Here is a 15,090-nt window from a genome sequence, read left to right as displayed (position 1 = left end):
AATTCAGCAAAATATCTTAGTATTACTTTTTGTCTTTTGTCATATTGGTTTTTAAGACATGTTGGGTTAATAGTTAGAGAATTAATAAATTTGTTTAGAATTTCTTTTCATTAAAGCAAGCATTTATTAAGCACCTGCTGTGTCCTGGGCATTGTGCTAGGCACTAGAAACACAAATATGGTAAATTTAAATCCCTCCTTTCAAGAAGCTGTATATTATAGCAGAGTTTTATGATTCTTTATTCCTTTTATGTTCATTGTTTTCCTAGTAGTAGAACTGCCATATCCTGAGTTATTTAAAAGCCCCTCTTAGTCACATTTAGAAGGAAAAAAATCTGATTTGAAAGTCCAAATTATCTCTCAAAGAAAAAAATGAGACATCTTTAATGTATTATTAAAAGGAATCAGGTCTTTATAAGAGAAAAACAATTTGTTAGTTTGGATTTTCCCATTTACGAATGAGTAGAGAGCATTGTCTGAAATGTGGCTGCCATGGTGATAAACAGATGTGTTTTGAGGTGGAAATGAAAATTTCTTCTTGAGGCCTATCAGAGTGACCTATGGGAGCTGCCTGCCACGGTGGTTTAAAAGGGTACATGGAACTTCTCTTTGCCTGCAAAGAATCAGGCAGGCAAACCTGCTCTCTTCTCCGAGGGAAGTCAGTTTTATTAGAAAATTGGTAATTTAATTATCAGACAATGGTATCAATTTAAATTTTGGGTTTTCATTTTTAGAAAGAATTAAGAAAGGCCCTTGCAGCGAAGAAATTGGACAGTGTTTACCTTTATGGCCACCCTTGACAATGGGAAAAGAGAAGACAAGAAGGGTAGGTTCCCGTTCTTCTTGCCCATTCATTATTTGGTCTATCAGAGTTAAGCTGACAGAATGCTAGTTAATGGCAAGAGAAAGAAAGAAAGAAAGAAAGAAGAATGAGTACTCTCAAAGCCCTTGTGTATTTCTTGTTTGTTGGTGCTCTTCCGCTGCATCAGAATCTGCCCCCTGCACATTACTTAATTTGTCCTTGCAGAGGAGATTCAGAAGGCTGTGGATATGGTGAGCACCAAATCCTGTATATCATGAAAAATTAGCTTGATTATATCTTACTGCACACTGGTGTGACAAGCCTTTCTTGATCATCAGCTACCTGTGTGTGGTCAGAATATTGGTGAATTAAAGTTCCTAATCAGCACCTGACACCTACAAGATGACGATTAGAGGAAGAGACTGAAGTCATTTACACTACATTCAACTGACCTGTATTCAAACAAGCTAAAAAAAGACAAAAGAAAAGAGCCCAGCAGCTGCCGCCGTCAGCAAACACTTCATGTCCTCGCCAAGTAGAGAGAGATGGCAGCCAAGCACAACACTAATTTAGAACATAAACTCATTGGCAAAACGTTATGGAAAAGACAGTAGAATATTATAAGCAGTGCCACTCTGTAAAATAGTAAAACAGTAAAGAGAAAGCTTTGTGGGAAACTCAGTGTAGCCAGATCACCCCAAGATTGTTTCTCAATGAAACTGGGAGAATAACAAATCAATGAAAAGGGATACAAATCTGCCAATAATCTGATAGCATTTAATTTTCATTTATGTCCATGAAACTACCGCATTTAACTCTTAACAACTCAGTCCATGATGTGCTTGCTATATTAGGAAATGGAGAGAGTGCTGATCGAGATGAAACAAGGAGAATAGTTGGAGTAGACTCATATTCATAGAAGAAATGGACTTTCTCCCATGCCTCAGAGGCACTCTGTTAATAACTCAGCTCCCATATCACCTCCTCCTTGAAGCCTTTCCTGATGCCCCCAGGGCTTCCTGCCCTCTCAGAAGACTGATTAGAGTCTCAGGGAGCTTTGCCCTTTATCACTGACTTGCTATTAGTTACACTCCTCTGATACAGGTGGTACATATTGTAACCCTGTGAGAAGACTGAGAGTCAGAAAAGGAACTGACTTTTTTCAAGTCTAATTATTAGTGAATGGTAGAGCCAGTATTAAAACAGATCTGAAGACTGTGGCATCATGGGAAGAGTGTTGGGTTTGATGTCAGAAGACCTGGTTCAGATTGGCTCTGCTGCTTCTTACACATGTGACTTTGGACCACTTAAGATCAGAAGAGATGGATGAATGAGTGAAAAAGCTTTTAAGAACTTACCATGTGGCACTGTACTGAGTACTGCTTTCAAGGAGTCTGTCTTCTAAAAGGTGGCAAGGTATACTGGGGAAGGGTGAAGTCACAAAGATGGTGGCAGAGACATAGGACAATGCATGAGCCAACTGATGTTTGGTTCCCCAGACAGGAAGGGGAAACATTCCTGGTGAAGGGGAGGTGGTGTTGGGAAGACAGTGTTGTACTTGGGCTGCTGGATGGTGGTGGAACCAAACTGCGTGGCTGGGGCAAGCCGTGTCGAGTGAGATCTCACTCACAATTTAGCATGATCCTAGGGAGAGAAGTGAAGATCCAGTTGTCTGGCATGTCAAGAGTGTTAGTGAAGCAAGATCAAGTGGGTAGGATGGCTAGATAATCTGTAAGGTAATTTCAAATTCTAAATCCTCTGATGGATTTACTGCTCCACCTCCAGGGCTTTCCCCTCATGCCACCCTGGCCTCTTAGGCATTTCTTAGTGCATGGAATGACATCTTTCATACAACTGCTCAAGTACTACCTTTTCTATTAGTAACCAAAACATTTGCTGTACATTGAGGTGTGTAGTACTTTCTTTTTTGGACCTGTTCTCCTAGCTTTGTTCATGTGAAATTGTGCTGAGTAAAAAGGTCTCTTGGTTTTTTAAACTAAAAATAATAAGTTAAAATTCCATATAGTCAATATTTGTTGATTGTAAATCTGAAAGATCTTATAATTATTCATGAACATCTATAATTAAAGGGAATTCCCATTTGGTTTCTGAAAAAACTCCCACACAGTTTCTTTCTTAAGGATTGCAGATTGGGTTTAATCAAATGTTCTTTAGAATTCAGAATAGTACAATTCTTTTAATTCTGTTTAATGTTTCATTGTTCTATGAATGTGACTATGAAATTTATAGACATAAGAACATTAATTACTCTAAAGTGAGTTCACAACATGATTGTATTTAAAACAATTTCTCTTGCATACAAAATATGAATTACGTGCTCTACAGTGAAAATGCTCACTAAATATTTTTCATTAAAATTAAATTAATATTCTGTGACAGTAGAATGAAGGGAAGAAAAGGACTCTTGTTGGAAGGCAGGCAAGGAAACCTTGTTCTGTTGTTCTTATAGAAACTGCTTGGAGTGGGCAGGCTGAATACACACATACACACACACATACACACACACACAGATACACATTCACACATTCACATTCCTTTTGCCACCCCCTCAGTCTTTTGGTGAATTCTTTCTCCAGCTTTATCCAAAGACAAAAGAACTGGTTTTTCAGTTGTGCCAATACCAAAGCCCCAAAAGGCCTTCATATCTAGACCAGGGATATGTGCAAGCATGACCAAACTTCCCAGCACTAATCAGTCTACTCTGGAGTAAATTATAAGCTGGAGGGATACGTCATAACCATCATGTTCTCCCTTTGCAATGCTGGTGGGCTGTGGGGTAGCACATCAATATATGCCTCAGACTGTCAAAATGGTGGAGCTTCTTGTTGCTGATGTATTGGTTGAAATTTTAGGGAGCCCCCTTAAATTTAAAACTGTTGTAAGAAGTCTCCTCTGTACCTGGCTTGGTTCTATGTACCTAAAAAGTTAAAGCTAACTTGTACAATCTGTGTAGGGACTTAAACCGTTTGGTGGTGGCCTTGGAACCATTCTGATTTCCTAGGGATCCTCCACTGACAGCAACTATTTCAGAGTTAGAGTACACCTTCCAGGAAAGACAAGCTTTGGAATATCACGGGCCTTGTTCCAGTCCAATCCGGTACTGTATTAACGTGGTAGTATTGGGTGCGCTTTGTCTGTGACTGGGAAAGCACCTCAGAGGCGTCTTATATCCCATGAATTTCACTTGGTGTTGGGGATGATGGAGTCATCTCCACGGTCAAAAATGATTTTGATCTCCTAGTAGATTCCTTCCTTTGGAGGTTTCCTCTAAGCTAGTTTGTTTCCTATGGCTCTATGATAGTGAGAAGATAGGGGAAAATATTTTTAAGTAATGCATGGGAAGGGACCCTTTTGCATCCTTTTAAGAATAAGGAACCCTTACTTTTGTTGTCTTGCTTATTGATAACTTTGTTACATACCATTAATTTTTCCAATTTGCCAATTCCCTCTGGGCTCTTCCTTGTAATGACAGCTACAATAAAAGAATTGAGCAAAACTAACTAATAAAGCAGCCTGTTTGATAGCCTATGAAATATTCTGTACCTGTAATTCCTGTCCTTTTATCCAAGAGGAGGGAATTGCATTTGATTAATGAGTCTGAGTTAAATTAATGCCTTTGCCTAGTCTGACCATTGGAATTCTTGTAGTTATTTATATGTTGTTCCCCTAGTCCTGTATTCTTTGCCATACAGCAATTTGTGCATGTCTTCCCATGTTCTCTGAATCACTTATTTCATAGTAAAAGTCATATTCATTTGCCATGAGTGTTTAGCCTTTCCAAAATCAGTAGAAGGATGTGCATATCTGTGCTTGACTAAAACATTAAAAAAAATTGGAGTATAAAGAGGAGGAGGGGGTTCAAAATATCAGTAAAGTGTAAGGATAAATATATTTTTAACAGTTTTATAAAAAAAAAATTTCAGTTAGTCAACAAGCATTGTTACTAAGCAACACCCTCTATGTTCAAGGCATTCTGCTTAGTGCTAGGATTACAAAGAAAGGGAAAAACCAAAACAGCCTCTGTTCTTAAGGCCCTCACAGTCTAATCAGAGAAATACTTTCACAAAAAGGCTGTATATGGGATACATTGTAAATAATCAACAGATGGAAGGCAAGAAAGAGATCTTGAAAGACTTCTTTTAAAAAGCAGGATTTTAAATGGAATTTGAAGAAAACCAGGAGGAGATGAATAGAGGAGGGGGGAGAGCATTCTAGCCTTGGAAGGGATAGACCAGGGAAATTCTCCCAATCTGGAGAGTCTATTATTCAAAGAAGGCAGTGTCATTGGATTGCCCAGAGTAGAGAGGTGAGTGAGGGATTAGGAAGGTTGCAGGGGACTAGGCCATGAAGGTAAACAGAACCTTTTGTATTTGATCCTGAAAGGTGATAGGCAGCCACTGGAGCTTATTGAACAGGGAAGTGACATGGTCAGACTTGTGTTTAGGAAAATACATTTGACTACTCTTGAGTTAGAGGATGGATGATTGGAGTGGGGAGAGATTTATTTCAGATGTGAGATAATGAGGACCTGGACCAGCATGGGGGCCAAGGTTCTATGGAATATTGTGTTTGAGATGTCCAATAGTCAGTTGGTGATGCAGTACTAGAAGTTTTGAGAGAGCTTAGGGCTAGATAAATAGATTTGAGAATCACATTCTTAGAGATGATAATTGTATCCATGGGAAATGATGAGATGATTGAGTGAAATAGTATTGAGGGAAAATAGAAGAAGTTCCAAGACAGAGCCATGGGGACCATGGTCATTGGGCTCAATGTGGACAAAGTCCATCGAAGAAAGCTGAGAAGAGCTGGTCAGACAGGTAGGAGGAGAAGAACCAGGAGGGATGAAGATCATTTGTGAATGTAGAGTATTTTTTGTTTGTTTTATTTTGTTTTTTACCTTGGTCACTGAGAAAGTCTACCTTTTTAATGCCAGACATGTGAAGAAGGAGATGAGGCAGAAGGCCTCTGAGTGATGGGGAAAGAAGGGGATCAGGAGCTCTCAGTATGTGGCTTCAGCTTTTTCAGTGAAATATAAGGCAAGGTTCTCAACTGGGAGAGTGGGGGAAGGAACTAGGGGAGGTTTTGGAGGGGGTGTTAAAAGATTTAGAAAAGCTGCTGTGGTGAGTGAGATTGTGAATGGATTATGAAGGTTCCACAGTGGGGGCCTAGTTGAGATTATGTAACATAAATTTGTAGTGGCTTCATTCTGCACAGCGCTTTGTTCAATGACACATGAGTAGGAGTGAAGGCAGCAGATGGTGGGAGTCATCTAAGGCTGAGGCTTTGCAGGACAAAATTATTGATGGGATAAGGGTTTAAGGAAACAAAAACTAGAGAAAAGATAGTGTAGATATGAACTAGTTCACCCAAGGATCAAGATGAGGAGGGGAAGAGAGTGTGATAAGAGTGGGTGATGACCTGGGAAATAACTTGTAGGGTGGAGGGATTAGAGGTCACAGTGAGGCTGAAGTCCAGGGTTTGAGGTTGCAAGGCAGAGGGAGAGGTGGAATAAAAACAGATTGTAATCAGATAAGGGAATTGCAAAGTTCATGAACGTGGAAATAGAACATTTGTGGGTGATGTGTGTAGCTGGTAGTTGATCTGTACGTAAAATGAGACTACTAGAACTCAAGGCCCACCTTTGACACTTTACAATCTTGAGTAAACTAATCCAAAATTCAGTTTTCATCATCTGCAAAATAGAGATGATCCTTGACACTGCCTATCTCAAAAGGTTTCTGAAAGCAGAATGCTTTGGGAGCATAACCATTGTCATGCTCAGTCATTCTGTAACATTTCAGGAATCTGACTTCATTGGATTTTTACTGTAATCATTATCACCTGATTTGATGTTAATACATTCAGTGGGACTTTGCCAGCTTGGGATAGAGGCCAGGTAAGAGTTCTTTCTAGACTTTGCCTCCAGGTGCTGCTGTGGACAGACTTCTTACTACCAATCTGATCTCCCCTGAATTGGGATTTATAGTTGTTTTATATTCCTGACTCACTAATGAACCAGTTTGTTTGGCCTGGAAGAAATTCTAAACTGCAAATGGCACCCATTTTCAGAGCTTTTAAGGAGGATCTTTAATTTTTTAAAAATATTTTTTATTAAATCACATTTTACTTTTTCAATTACAAATTTTCTCTCTGCCCCCTTACTAGTCTCCCATAGGAAAAAAGAAAAAAACCCCAATTTTTGTAACAGATACAAATGGATAAGTGATAGAAGTAGAATATATATGTTTCTATTTTCAATCTTTTGACTTTATTTTACTATTTCTTGTCTCATAGAGTCATTGACTCTTATTTGGTCTATTCTCATTTTCAGGGAGATTGTTGCTTGGGCAGGGTTTGGTATATCTTGTGCCAAGCTGTTCATACCTTTCTAATTCTTTCTTCCAATACCTCTCATTTCTTTTCTTATATTTTCCTCTAGCGCTCTCATTTTGTTTATAAAAACATGCCTTAGTCCCTTCTCTTTTTTATTTTTGCTTCATCTCTTCCAAGAATTCTAGTTGAATTTTTCTTTTCTTTTCTTTATCCTTTTTTTTTTTTCTGTTTTCCTCTGAGGCTTTGCTTGTACAAGTTTTGCTGTTATTCCCTTTTGGGTTTGTGTTCTGAGGTTCCCTGACACCATACTCTATGATGGAATTCTTTTTTGTCTGTTAATTCTTCTATCCTACTTTCTGACTTTGAACTTGATGTTAGACCTGGGTTCTACCACGGTTTTGGAGGCAGCCTTTGAAGTGGTCCTGTTGCTTCTTTCTTGGGGTATTGAGTGTTGTGTTATTTCAAGATCTGTCAGACACAGGCTAGGGACTTGCCAACTTAAAAGGCTGTCAGAGTAATTGAGCAGAGTCTAATTGTTGTCCCTTGGTCTGAGCTCTCTAAAGTTCATGAGCTGATTTTGGGTCTGCACAAAGGCAGATGCTGCTGGATTCCTTCCCTATCAGTCAGCTGAAAACATATGAGATTAGTTGAAATAAAATACAATGTCTCCTCTACTATATATTTACTCTTGTTAAATTGTGTATGAAATAGGGTATTTTTATTCCTTGGAAAAATAAAGCAATAGATAAATAGGCAGGTTTTCAAACTAGAAACACGGCACATATCTCTCTTGCTGGTGACCCACGGTTGTTAGTACATGGTGTGAACCTTTTCCCATTTACTTTTTTTTGCCCTTGTGGAGAGAGAACTCCCATGGAGATATTGTAAAATGAGGTCAGCCCTGCCTCACTTAAATCCAGTTCATTTGCAAGTCATGGCATCATCTTCCTGATGTCATGGTCCTTCTCGAGAACAAAGGACAAACCACACAAAATGAGAGAGTGTAAAGAATGGAGTTCCAGATGAGGGAAACAGGTGTTTCTCTCCTGACACCCGAGTCAGTGTTTGTGTGAATATTTTGTCTTTGTGTAGATGAGAATAGGAATGCTTGCCCTGAACCTCCTTGAGATGTTTTAAGGATCAGTGTGTATGGTGAGAAGAAAAAGGCTTTTTGGTGCTCTGGAAATCACATGTGAATGAAAATACTTCTTATATGCAAGGCCTAGGAAAATAGATGCCAGTTTACCTTTCTCTTGCTTTACCTTGTTTGTCTGGGGCATTCATGAATTTGTCAAGGGTCTTTAGTTGCTTTGGCGCTGATTAAAGTATCTTGGGGAAGTAGAATGAAAATGTGCCAATAGGGTGAATTCCCAGCCCCACCCCCCATATGGGGGGAGGGGGAGACATTCTCAGCTTACTACCAAATAATCTAAGAATATGGTTGCTATAATTATAAGATGGAATTAGTTTTTCCAAAGTTTCCTAAATGTAAATGAGTAAAATTCTCAGCAAAATTAGATATGTTATAAAAAGTTAAGCGAAATACATGTGATTTAAGTTTTTCTAGTTAAGATCAAAAGAGAAAAGGCTATTCTAGTAAATGTGTACTGATATAGGAAAGGCAGCTTTTGAATTATTAGAGATTATTTGAAACTCAGAAATTCCTCCACTTACTTGGTGGTAGTTTGGAACAATTTCTTTCATTAGGAGAAACAAGGTAAAAGTGCTGTTATTTTTCTACTCTAATGGTGACACAATTTCTCTATATGTAGAAAGCTATCTCTCATCCCACTGAGAATGAATACATCTTAACATTTCCTGATAGAACACAAATTGTACTGTCACTCTCTTTTGGCCATACAGTTCTGGACTCTTTAAAAATGTGAAACGGTCTCTTGGGGAAGGTGGGAGGGAGAGGGAAGTGACAGGTACTGATAGAATGCAGTACCATTTGCAGGATCACTGTTGATGCTTGTTATAGAGCTGGAAGGGACCTTGGGCATTTCCTTGTTTATTCTTTTTGTTTTACAGTAGAACTAAAGCCACAAGGGGCCCAATGAATAGCCAGAGAACCCACAGCTCTTTTGGGTCAGAGCTAGGAGTTAGAACATGGCTCCTCTTTTGCAAAGGCCTTTCAGGGCGGCTGTTCTATACTCCGGGCACTGAAAGAGCCTTTGGTCCTTGCAATTTGACCTTTAGTCTCTAGTTTGCTGCCCTGGATTAACAGTCCCAGAAAGTAATGATGTCCAAATGACTTTATAGAATGAGAACTAAGTGTTTCCTGAGTATTTCTGAATCTTATGAAGAATAACTGTTCACCATTCTGATCATTTGAAATTGTCCCCTCTATCATGAGAAGGACCATAATGACATCATGACCAATTCAGGATATCCTGACAATGACCCAAACACTTGGCTAGTAATGTAGTGCTTAGAATAGCATTTCCTAGCTTGCTTTTGAGGTATGACTTAGTTTTTAGTTAGAAGTAAATTTTTTTCTGTACATCATATGTGTGAACGAACTACAGCTTTAAAAATAAAAATCAAGAAGGTTCCCATTGTTGAACTTATGTGAATAAGTGCCTTTGCTCAGGAGCACTATTTTATAAAAAGTCCCTTTTTAGTTGAATCATCTCAAAGAAGCACATGCCATGCTTGTAAATAACTCTTTTCTTTGTGCAGAGGTAAGTCAACTAATTTTTTATGGCATATTTGTGATTTTACTGTGTTCTAAATTTTATTAAACCTGCTTGTGCATCCCTTCCTATAATCAAAGAAAGACTGACTCCAAAGTCCCTACATTTTGTTATTGGTTTTTGTGTTTATGTTGAGGGTCATCACTTGGGGAAATATTCCTTTAGGACTATGAGGCCTTGATCATGAAGCCTCTTCTTCATTCTAGAATTTAGCCATTCTGTGGAGAGAAGGAATACTGCTAGAGGACGATTAGTGGAGAGGGGTTGGGAAGGTGTAGCCTATAGTTTAAGAATGAATTTGAACTCAGCTCATTTAGGAAGTGCACATAGAATATTTGACACCTCTTTCCGCAGTGGTTGGTGGAAGAGAAGGCTCTCTGCTAGAAGTGAAGCCTCTATTTGAGAGTCTCTACATAGGAAAAGAAAGGAGAACATGTATTTACTTTTGCCCATATTGATGGTTACTTTCCCTGTACCCGCCACCCCAACTTTTTTATCAATTGAAATTGTTAGTATAACCCCTTGGGAAGGGAATTTGTTAGAATCAAGAATTTTGAGCTTCTTGTAACTCTTGGCTGCGAGGATTGGAGGAGGTGGGAGAGGGGGGTTAAGATGTTCCGCTGTTTTAGGATTAGAGCTAGGATTGGAAATGGAAAAGGTAGGCAGCTGCTACTAGAACAATTCTCCTCACCAGCAACATATCGAAGGCTCAGGAAAGGAAATGGTACAGTGGGACTTTTGACATGTGCATTAGACTTTCAATGTAGACCATTTCTAGTCACTTCTCATGGTGTGTTGGTTTTGTCATATAAAGTTGAATGTGTTACAGTCGGTAAACAGACCTTTATTGAGTGCAAGCTATGTGCCAGGATCTCTGCTAAGTTTGGGGGGTACAAAGAAAGGTGAAAACAAAACAGGCCCTTTTCTCAAGGACTTCCCAGGCCAAGGGGAGGAACGATATGCAGACATCTATGTACAAACAAGGTAAATACAGGACAAATCGGAGATGGTATCAGAAGGAAGACACTGGGCTGAAGAAGGACTGGAAAAGGCTTCTTGCAGGAAGTGGGGCTGTTGTCACGACTGAAAGAATCTGGGGAAGTCAGGAGGTGGACTTGAGGAGGGAGAAATATCCAGGTGTGGAGGACAGCCAGTGAAAATTTCCAGAAGTAGGAGATGGAGTTTCTTATGGGAGGAAAAACAAGGAGTCTGATTTCACTCATCATAGAGTAAGTGCAGGGAGTGCAGATATTGGAATACTGGAAAAGTAGGAAGGGGCCAAGTTATGAAGGACATTAAAAGCCAAACAGAAGATTTTATATTTGATCCTGGAGGTAAGAAGAAGCCACTGGAAGTAACTGAGTGGACTCAGACGTGTTCTTTAGGAAGATGTGACTGACAGCTGAAGAGATGGATGGAAACATATAGCCCAGGCATGAGGTGATGAGCACCTGGACCAGGGTGGTTATAGCACCGAGAGAGCAGGGGGCATACGTGAGAGATGCTGGAAATAGCAGAATGACAGAACTTGGCAGCAGGTTGGATATTGTGAAAGAGAATGAGGAGTTAAGCATGGAGGTTGCAAACCTGGGTGTCTGGGAGGATGATAGTGCCTTTGACAGGCATAGAGAAATTAGGAAAGATGGGAGCATTTTGAGGGAAGATAGGATGTTTTCAGTTTTGGACATGCTGAGTTTAAGATGTATACAGGACATCCAGTTCACACTTAAGCTAAATAGCAGAGAGGGAGAAGAGAAGAAGAGCCAAGACAAAGCCCTAGGGCACAGCCATGGTTATCAGGCTCAATGTGGATGGCGAGGGAGCAAAAGAAGCTTTGTGGCAGGACAGGTGGGAGGAGAATCATGAGAGAGCAGTGCCACAGAAACGTTGAGAGGAGAGTGAGCAGCAGGATCAAAAGCCGTAGGGGACTATTCAGAAAAGGCCGTAGGACTGGACAGGTAAGAGGTCATTGATGACTAGAGAGAGCACTTTCATCTGAGTGATGAGTATAGCATTAAAAAGAGAGAATAAAGGAAGTGGAGGCATTGCTTGAAGGAATCTTCTCAAGGAGTTTAGCCACAAATAGCATGGAGATCTGGGCTGATGGTGGGGGTGGATGGATCAAGTAAAGGTCTTTGAAAATTGGGGAGACATGAGAATGTTTGTAGACAGTAGGAAACAGCCAGAAGACAGAGACTGAAGTGAAGTGAGGTAGTGAGGACATTAGAGGAACCAATCCACTGGAGAAATGGCATGAAATGGGATCACTTGTGCGTGTCGATGGCTTTGCCTTGGCAAAGGGAATGGCTGCCTCTTCATGGGAGGCAGGAGTGAAGAAAGATAATGGCAGAAGTCATCTGAGTGGTGAGATGAGGAAGGGAGAAAAGAGGGAGGGCATCTTTTTCTGGCTGCTTGCAGGTGGCAGTATTTTTTCTTTGTTGTGGGAGTTCTGAATTCTGGCGATCATATCCCTGGGACTTGGAGTTCCTTTTCAGGAGATGAACAGCAGACTCTTTCTATCTTTTTTTAGACTTGGGTTCTAACTGTGCAAATTTTTATTTATGATTTCTCAGAATATGATGTCTAACTCTTTTTTTAAGTCATTGTTTAAGTGAGTATGGCAATTCCTAAACTATCTCTCCATGATTCTTTTTTCGGGTTATTTGTTTCTGATATCTTACAATTTCTTATATTTTTTCAATCTTTTGATTTTGTTATAATAGATATTTCTGTCTCATAGTCGTTGATTTCTGTTTGTCCTGTTAGTCTTTTACTTGGGCCATATTTACTGCCTTCACAAAAGGGTTATTTACATTCCTTTGATTCATTTCCCTAGAGCCTTCATTTCATTTTTATCTCTTGCTTTATTTCTTCTATGTATTCATTTAATCATTGTGGAAAATGCATTTTTTTTCTCTTGGACTTTCTGCTTGGAGTTGTTACTGAAGTTATTCTCTCCTTATAGGGGATGGTTCTAGATTAGCATTAATTTTTTTGTTCTTTGGTTACTCCATCTCTCTAGATTCTGTTTTTGAATTGGGGCATTAGAGAGGATTGTTTGACCCTGATTTGTCTCTTCCTGGATCATTTGGATTCCTGTGCTGAACCACCTTCCATTGTTATTACCCCTGTGAACTTTTGAATTTCAGTTCATTGGATCTTCAGGGCCCTCTATAGTGGTTCAGGACAGAATGCTAAGTCTCTTGGGGTCCTTGAGGGTCATGAATCAGTCCATTCTTGCCCTGGCTACTGCCTCAGCCACCATTGATCCCTGATGCTTCTGGGATCTTCCAGGCATGTTTTTGTAGGTTTATAGCCACTCTGGGGCTCTGGGTCTGCTACCTCTGGATTGAATGCCCTGCAGTCTGTACATCCATCTACCTCTGGCTTCTCTCTAGTCATAGTGAAGTGACCTCTCTGCCTGTTGGCATACTTATTGTTGGCTGTTTAAGTTCAGCTAAGATTTTGAAAATTGTGGTCTGCGATTTTCGACATGGTTGGTTCATTAGCAAAGTTTATATATGGTGTAGGTAGAGCATTGATGTCTTAAATGAAATTTCATCTGTTACCATTATGTTGTGACTTCAGAGATGGGGCCAGTTAGCTCATTCAGGGCTTCTGGACCTGCATCTCTTTAGTTTTCTATAGAAATTCAGTTGATTGACTTGTCTGTTTGCTTGGCATAATAAAATATACTTATTCAAAGCACCCTCCATAAAAATGTCCTCTACTCATTCTTCTGTCTACAACACAGCCAGTAAGGCCCTGCTTTATCTCGAGGATAGATGCCTTTGATCCAAGCAGCTTGTGTGCCCCCCAAAGGAAAGGATGAAAAGCCTGACTCTCATTTTACATACTCCCATGAAAGCCAGAGACGGTGTAAAAACTGTTGTATTGCTGTAGAGCACATCTTGATGCTCACATTTAGAAGCTAACTTGGATTGCGGCACAAAAGGGTTTTCAGTTGGGCAGTGCTGGCTAACTACCCCGGTTATCCCAGTACCCATTCCTCCTAGTCTTCAGCTCGGTGGTGTTGGATGAAAATATTCTTAACGCATTTTTTGGCAGAGGAGGCTGTGAAGGTGGACGGACGCCCCTGTCTGGAGGTTGGGGAGGCCCCAGTGCAGCACCGCCTCCTCAAGGTGTGGTCTTTGTGCTGGGGGAGGGAGAAAGGGGGAGCTAGCTCATGGGGATTGGCCCGGGCGGAAAGCGAATCTCTTGTTCTGCCTTGTGATTGACTGGACTTTGACTGGTAATTTCTATGGTGAGGGTGCAGTTTTCTCCTGTTTCATCGTTTCTCCCCCCCCCCCCCCCCAAATGTGCACCAGGATTAAAACCGTGTTTAAAAAACAAACAAAAAACCCCGGCATTGGAGCTGTGATTTAGCAGCAAGCTTAGCTCGGGCGCCATTGCCCAGAACCTGGATGCCAAGGCGCCGGAGGGTGTGCCCGACAAGCCTGGCGCCCTCCCCGCGCTGCCTGGTGGCCGCCCTGGCGCAGTGCCCCCCCGCCGGGCGCGCACTCTTTTCTGTCTCGGAGGGAGACCAAATGTAGTCCGTCGCCGATACGCCGTAACCATGGCAGCGTAGGGGGGCAGCTGCAGTGGCGGCGGCGGAGGCGAGGGAGCGCAGGCTCCGAACACGGCTCCGCCCCCGCCCCCACCCTGTCGCCCCAGGGTGCCCCTCGTGGGGGGCCAGACAGGCTGCTTTGGCAGGGGCGGCTGCGCTCTGAGCTGGGGGGCTGCTGATTCCTGGGCGTAGTTGGCTGCGGCGGCGGCAGATCGAGGTTGCAGCGGACCGGCTAGGAAGCCGAGGTCCTCCGGTCTGTGGGGCGGACCGGGGCGGACCAGACCCGAGCCCCGAGCCCCGAGCTGGTGGTGAGAGCGAGGACCCGGACAAGCAGGCGGGAGGCCCGAGCCCGGGCAGGCGCTGCCCGCGCCCTTCCTGCGGCCTCGGAGGGCGACCACCGCCAGGCAGGCTGCTGTGGGTGGGGGCTGGGGCTGCGGCTGCGGCTGTGGCTGCGGCTGGGGCTGGGGCTCGGCCACCCCGGGTGGGGCCCATCGGGTGGGGCTGGGGGGCCGGGGCTGGGGGCCGGGGGAAGGCGAGACCCCGGGGAAGGGGATGGGGGACGGCCTGGCCGGGGCCGCCATCCTGGGAGGGGTCCGCAGGGGCTTGGCGGGGCGCTGGGCGGAGGGGGATGGGAAATGCGACATGAGCCAGGAGAGAGACGGAGAGAGG

General features: G+C 42.1%; 1 protein-coding gene across 12 annotated transcripts in view; it reads left to right on the top strand.

Moving 5' to 3' along the window:
- Window positions 1-15,090, top strand: part of JMJD1C (jumonji domain containing 1C) — a 251,161-nt gene that overhangs the window by 16,165 nt on the left and 219,906 nt on the right. For 4 of the 12 annotated variants that reach the window (XM_069101865.1, XM_069101867.1, XM_069101869.1 and 1 more), the window contains exon 1: window positions 14,459-14,729. The exons of 1 other annotated variant lie outside the window; for it this stretch is intronic. The gene's annotated coding sequence lies outside the window, so the exon portion shown is untranslated. Of the gene's footprint in view, window positions 1-265; window positions 826-14,096; window positions 14,119-14,457; window positions 14,836-15,090 lie in introns of those variants that run through there. 7 more of the 12 variants (XM_069101878.1, XM_069101864.1, XM_069101870.1 and 4 more) reach the window with 6 other exon arrangements.

Source organism: Petaurus breviceps, unplaced genomic scaffold (assembly GCF_028583685.1).
Source record: "Petaurus breviceps papuanus isolate PSGF00001 unplaced genomic scaffold, PetGlider_PUasm1.0 490, whole genome shotgun sequence".
NCBI lineage: Eukaryota > Metazoa > Chordata > Mammalia > Diprotodontia > Petauridae > Petaurus > Petaurus breviceps.
This window is presented reverse-complemented; position numbering and strand designations above follow the sequence as displayed.